The 8,300-nt window shown below is 40.1% G+C and overlaps 1 long non-coding RNA gene across 1 annotated transcript; it reads left to right on the top strand.

The window, feature by feature from the left end:
* Nucleotides 1–6,365: 6,365 nt before the first annotated feature.
* On the top strand, nucleotides 6,366–7,343 carry LOC110621004. The gene is made up of 3 exons (XR_002488891.2): nucleotides 6,366–6,419; nucleotides 6,505–6,605; nucleotides 7,284–7,343. It is a non-coding gene; the product is annotated as an uncharacterized LOC110621004 (long non-coding RNA).
* The last annotated feature ends 957 nt before the right edge of the window (nucleotides 7,344–8,300 follow it).

An 8,300-nucleotide genomic window follows, 5' to 3' on the forward strand; every position in this document is an offset into this window, starting at 1 on the left:
AAATCAAATCGAACCAAATATTTTAGTTGGATGTGATTCAATACAGCTATTAATTCGGTTCGATTCTATTTATAAAAAAATAAAGATTTTAATTTTTAATTTTTAAATTCGATTTAATTGCAAGAAGCCAGAAGGAGAACGGCCTCGGCCAAATCCTGCAGCACAAACACCCAGGAGGACGAGAGTGGGACCGATAAATGATGGCTCCAGTGGGACCATTAATATGATTGTAGCGGGAACTGGAGGTCGGATGAGCCGAAGGGAAAAGAAGAGAGGCTGAGATGGGAAAGGCAGCAGCGCTGATAGAGCATAATTGAGTTCATTTTATATTAATATTATTGATAAATATTTACATGATTTATGCTTAATTTATTGCTTTTAATATTATTTTGCAGAAAATGATGTAAAAAGACAATTTGGAGAAAAACCTCCTAAAACTGCCTTATTTGGAGCCAAGAAATAATTGGGCAGCAAAAAGACACTTGGGCCGCACATAGCAGCCCATGGATGCACGCATGACCAAGCCCACGCACAATGACAGCCTATGGATCCACTCAACGCACATGATGGCCAAAGCTTGGACGGTCCACTCATCCTCAGCAACCCGCGCACATGGACGCCACTTTCCCATTCACGAACACACGGGCCCACCTTCATCATCCAAGCACATGGCCCTTACTTGCGTTAACTCCAGCTTCACGTGGACCATGGACCCCCAAGCCCAATTCACGCCGCTTGGACCAGAGCTTCTCGTCAATTCACGCGCACAGGGGTCCCACCAAGGCGATTCAGCAATTCACTTCACGATGGCCCAGCCCCGCCAAAGTGCTTCACAATTCCAGAGCACATGGGACACACACGTGGGACCGCGCCGCATTGGTGTTCCCCAGGGCGCACATCTCTCATTCTATTTAAGGATCCTTAAGCCACATAATTAACTCCAATTCCAAGAACTCCAATTCGGCATCTCGGCAGTTTCCTCCAGCCCGGCGCAAGGCTTCGATTTTTTTCTTTCTTTTCTTTTTCTTTTTTTCTTTTATTTTTCTGTTTTCAATTCAGTGAATGAATGGCTGATTTTTTTTATCTTGTTGAATATTGATTGAAACTTTAGTTATTTAATGGATTGTGAGACTTGATCAAATATTGTTTAATTTTGAAAATTCAATATTCATGCAATTTCATATTTAATTCTCATATTATTTTGTTATTGAAATCTACGTTGATTTTTAATTACAAAATAATTATTTGTTCGTTTGAATAATTTAAGTCCGTAATTACTTGAGTTATTCTTATATGAGAACATTTGGGATAAAACCCAAGGAAATTGCATGATCTAGCGTTATCTCCATACGTTTGGGTAGTTAGGATTTGATCTCTCTATTTTTTAATACAATTGACAATTTTTTTGATGCCTAAGGCCCAAGGACGTTCCTTGGCAATTTGTTAATTAGTAATTAATTAGAGGACGTTCCCTAATTGGTTTAATCATAAGGAGAGATAATGGTGGTGAGAAGCGTCTTCCATCCCCATAACTAATCTATTAAATCAACCCAAAAGAACAAAGTGTCTGTGATCAATCCCAATGACTAAAGTGGATCCAATACTTTAACTAGAGCTTTCTTATTATTTATTTCTCTTTTATTTTATTATTCACTTATTTTAATTGCTTTTAGTAGTTTATTAATCAAATCAATCTCAAACCCCCCATTTTACTCTTACTGCAATTTATTCCGCTTTCAGTTTATTTCATTTTTGGTTTATCTCATTATTTCAGTTTATTTTATTGGTCTTGTTGAGAAAAATAAATAGGTAATCAATTCCCTGTGGATTCGATCCTTTCACCACTATCTGCAGTTGTAAATTATTGATAACCAGAAAGGTTATTTTTGACCGGCTTCGACAACCGCGAGTCAAAAATTGGCGCCGTTGCCGGGGAGTTGATTTAACTTATTTGTTTTTCTTTCAGGACCAGATTCCAAAAAAAATATATATATATATAAAAAAAAAAGATAGCACTCTGCGCAGAACCACATCTCAATTGCACATCTGAATCATGGATGAGGTATGTAGATCTGATTTTTCTTTTCTGACATCTTTTATGAAAAACCTTGCCATAGACATAGTGCAACAGGTTCGAGCATCTCAGCTACCAGCACCATGTGGGAATTATGCATACATGGGATATCCAACTAATCAATGTTCTACACGTTATGAGTATGACCAGCCTAGACATACATTTGGAGGATACTATGAACAGCCAAGGCATGATCCATACTATAACACATACAGTCCATATTGGGGAGACCAACCGAATTATGGCTATGTTGAGGCTAACAACTACCAGGATTATCAAGAATATCAAGCCCAACCAGCACCTCCAAGTTCCAATATGCACCTTGAGGAAGATAAGACAAGGACATTGGCAGTTACTTTGCAAAGTATGCAACAACAAATGGATCAAATGGCCATCTCATTGAATGCACTCATGTTAAGAAGAGAGCAAGAACTTCAAGATGTGGAGGATGATGAGGAAAGTTGGCAAGTACAAGAACAAGCCTCTGAAGAAACACAACCAGAATACTGTTTGTCCAAACAAACTGATCAAACAGAACCTGTTGTTGATTTAGATATCATTGATTATTTGAGCAAAGATGTTTTTTATACAAATGAAGATGATATACTAAACAATGATCCTTGCAGGGAAGAGAGCCAAAAAGAGCCAGAACTGAAAGAAACTAACTGTTACATCCAACAGGTGGACTGCGAACACGCACAGAATAAAGGAGAGCCAATCGCACCTCTTCAGATCAATCTTGCGCAGTCAGAAGGAACTCCAACTGAACCACCTCAGCCTGGACCACGGGACAGTCCTGCAACTCTTCTAGTTGCACCTCTTCAACTTCCATCGCCTAAAATCCTCTCCAGTCCTCCATTAAAGACTATTCTTGCGCAAGATGAAAAAACTGAAACTCCTTTCATCCTTCCAATGCAAACAGTCCATGCACAGGAGGAACAAATGGTAGTCCAATGGCCCAAACCAAAGGAGCATGCAGATCAATGCCTGCCCAAACCTCCAGATAAGGTAGAATTTATTTTGCCTGAACTTAATGCCAAATTACAGCCACCTATGGAGAAATATCAATTGAAGTTGGAAGTGCTAAAAAATGCAAACATAAGGGCTAGAGGCACACCTCATCTGAAAGAGGAAAAGCTAATCATGTTACTTCATGAGTACATGGAAAAGATAGGATGGGCTATGACAAAATCAAAAGGAGTGCTACACTTTTTGCTCAATGCAGTTGGGACTCTTTTCCCTTCTCCAATTACTTGAGCCTTGATCAAGTGGATCGCACCATGTACACCACACCCAGGGGAGTACTCAGTTTCCTTTGTTCTTTTATATTTTTTTACATATTGAGGACAATGCATGATTTAGGTGTGGGGGTGCATATTTTTGCTTTGATTTTTTGCTTTGATTTTCAGTTTGAATTTTTATTTTTCATTTTTCAGTGTGATTTTCAATTTTTCATTTTTACTTTCAATAACACACACAGATAGCCACAGTTCTTTTATTTATTTATTTTTGTTCCGTTTTTGAGATGCTTTACTCATCATATAGACTATGTTGGATGAGTTTTTCTTTCCATGACCCCATTGATGTTATGACTCTTTAAACTTATGTTGAATCAATTGCAGTGAGTTATATTCATGTTTGAGAATTGCCTTTTGAATTGAATCTTTGAGTTTGCCATGGTGAAAAATATATTGATGACCCTCAATTGATTGAGAATAAATTAAAATTGTGTGAATGAACTTAATGTGATTTGATTTAGCGATTGGTGTTGATTTGCCCAAATCATTGAGAGAAAGAAAATTCAGCAAAGGCAAAGACCTCAAAAGCACAAATTGAAAATTGTTCCAATAGTCAAAAGACTATGAACAAGGCAAGTAGCCACTTGGATAGGTGACCAACTGAAAAATATAAACCTTCAAATCAAAAATAGGTTGGTGACCTTTCCAAGCAAGATCTAAAGTGCAAAAGTCTGAATAAAGTACTTCAAGGTAAGGGCAAGTCAATCCAAAAGCTAGAAAAAGTCTTAAACAAATTAATGTGCATGTCTCTCTTGAGGAAAACAAATCCTAGCCATGGTAAGCAAAGGGAAACAAGGAAAGAAGGTGAGTAATCTTCATGCATATATTCTTCACTGCAATAATTCAAAATAGGGGTCTAGAGTAAGAGTTTAAGTGGAAATAAGGATCTAGAGTGAGAAAGCTTATTTGACTATGTTTATTTGCTTGAGGACAAGCAAAAGGCTAAGTGTGGGGGTATTTGATAGAGCATAATTTAGTTCATTTTATATTAATATTATTGACAAATATTTACATGATTTGTGCTTAATTTATTGCTTTTAATATTATTTTACAGAAAATGGTGTAAAAAGACAATTTGGAGAAAAACCCCCTAAAACTACCTTATTTGGAGCCAAGAAATAATTGGGCAGCAAAAAGACACTTGGGCCGCACATAGCAGCCCATGGATGCACGCATGACCAAGCCCACGCACAATGACAGCCTATGGATCCACTCAACGCACATGATGGCCAAAGCTTGGACGGTCCACTCATCCTCAGCAACCCGCGCACATGGATGCCACTTTCCCATTCACGAACACACGGGCCCACCTTCATCATCCAAGCACATGGCCCTTACTTGCGTTAACTCCAGCTTCACGTGGACCATGGACCCCCAAGCCCAATTCACGCCGCGTGGACCAGAGCTTCTCGTCAATTCACGCGCACAAGGGTCCCACCAAGGCGATTCAGCAATTCACTTCACGATGGCCCAGCCCCGCCAAAGTGCTTCACAATTCCAGCCCACATGGGACACACACGTGGGACCGCGCCGCATTGGTGTTCCCTAGGGCGCACATCTCTCATTCTATTTAAGGATCCTTAAGCCACAGAATTAACTCCAATTCCAAGAACTCCAATTCGGCATCTCGGCAGTTTCCTCCAGCCCGGCGCAAGGCTTCGGTTTTTTTCTTTCTTTTCTTTTTCTTTTTTACTTTTATTTTTGTGTTTTCAATTCGAGTGACTGATTTTCTTTATCTGGTTGAATATTGGTTGAAACTTTAATTATTTAATGGATTGTGAGACTTGATCAAATATTGTTTAATTTTGAAAATTCAATATTCATGCAATTTCATATTTAATTCTCATATTATTTTGTTATTGAAATTTACGTTGATTTTTAATTGCAAAATAATTATTTGTTCGTTTGAATAATTTAAGTCCGTAATTACTTGGGTTATTCTTACATGAGAACATTTGGGATAAAACCCAAGGAAATTGCATAATCTAGCGTTATCTCTATACGTTTGGGTAGTTAGGATTGGATCTCTCTATTTTTTAATGCAATTGACAATTGTTTTGATGCCTAAGGCCCAAGGACGTTCCTTGGCAATTTGTTAATTAGTAATTAATTAGAGGACGTTCCTTAATTGGTTTAATAATAAGGAGAGATAATGGTGGTGAGAAGCGTCTTCCATCCCCATAACTAATCTATTGAATCAACCCAAAAGAACAAAGTGTCTGTGATCAATCCCAATGACTAAAGTGGATCCAATACTTCAACTAGAGCTTTCTTATTATTTATTTCTCTTTTATTTTATTATTCACTTATTTTAATTGCTTTTAGTAGTTTATTAATCAAATCAATCTCAAACCCCCCATTTTACTCTTACTGCAATTTATTCCGCTTTCAGTTTATTTCATTTTTGGTTTATCTCATTATTTCAGTTTATTTTATTGGTCTTGTTGAGAAAAATAAATAGGTAATCAATTCCCTGTGGATTCGATCCTTTCACCACTATCTGCAGTTGTAAATTGTTGATAACCAGAAAGGTTATTTTTGACCGGTTTCGAAGCGCCGAAGTCATGCAGGTAGTTGAGCACTCTCCCATGACTATCACCTTCTCTCTGGAGGATGCCCAGGGTGTTCAGATGCCTCATGACGACGCTTTGGTTATTGAAGCCGTCATCCACAACTACCGTGTAATACCCGGCTAGAGCAGGCATCGGAATTCTTACCGTCCGGTGGGATTCGAGGATGTCAGAGGGGTCTAGAAGGGTAAGAGAAAGGTTTTCAAAGTTGTTTTTACATATTTTACAGGTTTAAAGTAAGAAATGATTGAGTTTTGAAGAGAAGAGACCAAGGAGGCAAAATGCAGGTTCGGCCGCCGAAGATAAAGTTCGGCCGCCGAAAGTGCCTTAGGTTTGGCTTCCGAAACTCCAAGTTCGGCCACCAAACATTGCATGGTTTTGCATGCAGTTTCGGCTGCCGAAGGAGAGGCGGTCAGCCCCTATAAAGGACCCTCAGTCGGTGAAATGGATAAGCTTGGTTTCCTTTCACTACCAGAGGTGAGTTCTTATTCTCCTAGGTTGGTTTTCATGGTTTTTCTTCAAATCTTTTAAGGTTTTCATGAGGTTGTTGTGGGTTTTGAAGCTTTTAAGCAAAAGAGCAAGGTTTGGAAGCTTTGAGCTTTGTGGAGCTTGGAACTCCATATCTTCAAGTTTGGGGTCACACCAGCCTTTGTTATTCAGGAGGTAAGTGTAGATCCTCAGCTTTTATGATGTTTTAAGTGAGTTTTATAAAGGGAAAAGGGGTAGAGTTGCATGATTTGCATGGGTGTGCATGTGAGGGTTTATGGACCCTTTATGCCTATGTGTGCTATATGTTGTTGTTTGTAGGGGGTTTTAAGTTAGTTTTGACCCCTTTGTGCATGTATTTGGGTATATGCTTGTTGATGAGAAGTGTTTTGCATGTTGAGTGAAGTTTGGGGAGTGTGGTGCATGCGGTGAGCTAGGTTCTGCCTAACTGGAGAACCCAGCTTCGGCCGTTGAAGGAAGGTTCGACCGCCGAACGTGTTGAGGAGGTGGTTTCGGCTGCCTAAACCTGCCCCCAAAGGATTGGACTTTCGTCTCTGGAGGGGAGGTTCGGCCGCCGAAGGTTAGAGACTTTCGTCTCTGGAGTGTGTTTTAGTCCCCGAATCATGCCCCCGAAAGGGTTCGGCAGCCGAAAGTAGAGATTCGGCCGCCGAAGGTGCTTGAGTTTCGGCTCTGGAGAGGACATTCGGCCGCCGAACCTGCCACCGAAAGTGTCCTGTCCAGCTTTCTTTTGCATGCTTTATGTGATTATTTTAGGAGGTTTTAAGGGTTCTTTGGGGAGTTGTTTATGAGTTGTTTAGAGTGTGTTTGGCACCTCATTCGAGTCCACTTGTGTAGGATCGGACCCGAGGGACCGAGAAGGCCACCAGTGTTAGCGGTTGCAGAGTCAGTCCAGCGTCAGCCAGAGGTGAGTGGAACTAAACTTAATGTTTTAAATTGCGGAATTCAATGTTTTTTTAGCATGTTTCATGCATCATGAGTGTCATGAGTATGCAATAGGTTGATTGCATTAGTAGACACGAATATGCTGCATTGCATTATTTGCTGTGTTGGGGATTGGACCCAGTCGACTTCAATAGCCATAATCTGTTATGTCTAGGTAAGCCCTGTGTGAGCTCCGCAGTAGGGGCCGGGCGCTAGTACATGTAGTGGCGAGCTCCGTAAGGGGGCCGTGCACCGACAGAGGGAGTTTTGAGGTCATGTCCAGTCCGTGATGTGAAATGTTTGTGCTGTGACGCATTTCATGAGAGCATGTAATTAATAAATTGTTTTCTATAGTTTCTGCTCACTGGGCTTTAGTAGCTCATCCCTCTCCCTTAACCCCAGTTTTGCAGGTCAGCTTTAGTTGTGGGATGTCAGAGACAACAAGAGTAAAGAATGAAGTCATAGCTCAGGTTGTGATTGTGTAATAGTATAGTGGACATGATGTAAAGTAACGAGATGTCTGTAATAGATTGTACATTAGTATGTTTCATGGTTTAGAATGTGCTTTGCCTGGTGTATGCTTAATCCCTGGTGTATGCATGTATCCTGTTTTACATTTCTTGATGAGAAATGTGTCAAAATAGGCTTAACGTATTATGTGTTTATAAAACTCCAGTGATTAGGGAAGAAAGGGTTCCAATCCCTTGACCCAAGAGCAGACCGTGAGGGAAGAAAGGGTTTCAATCCCTTGACCCAAAACGGAAACCAAGGCTAACCTGTGACAGGCTGACCCTTAGAGAGTGGGTTCTATGTTTTCAGACATAGGGCATGGAGGTTGAGCTTGGTAGTGGATCGCTGGTGTAAGCCCTGGGGGCTATTTCAGACTGATATGTCTGAGTGTTTTGAAGGTTAAGCCTGGTGGTTTTACAG

This window comes from Manihot esculenta, chromosome 7 (assembly GCF_001659605.2).
Source record: "Manihot esculenta cultivar AM560-2 chromosome 7, M.esculenta_v8, whole genome shotgun sequence".
NCBI classification, from domain to species: domain Eukaryota; kingdom Viridiplantae; phylum Streptophyta; class Magnoliopsida; order Malpighiales; family Euphorbiaceae; genus Manihot; species Manihot esculenta.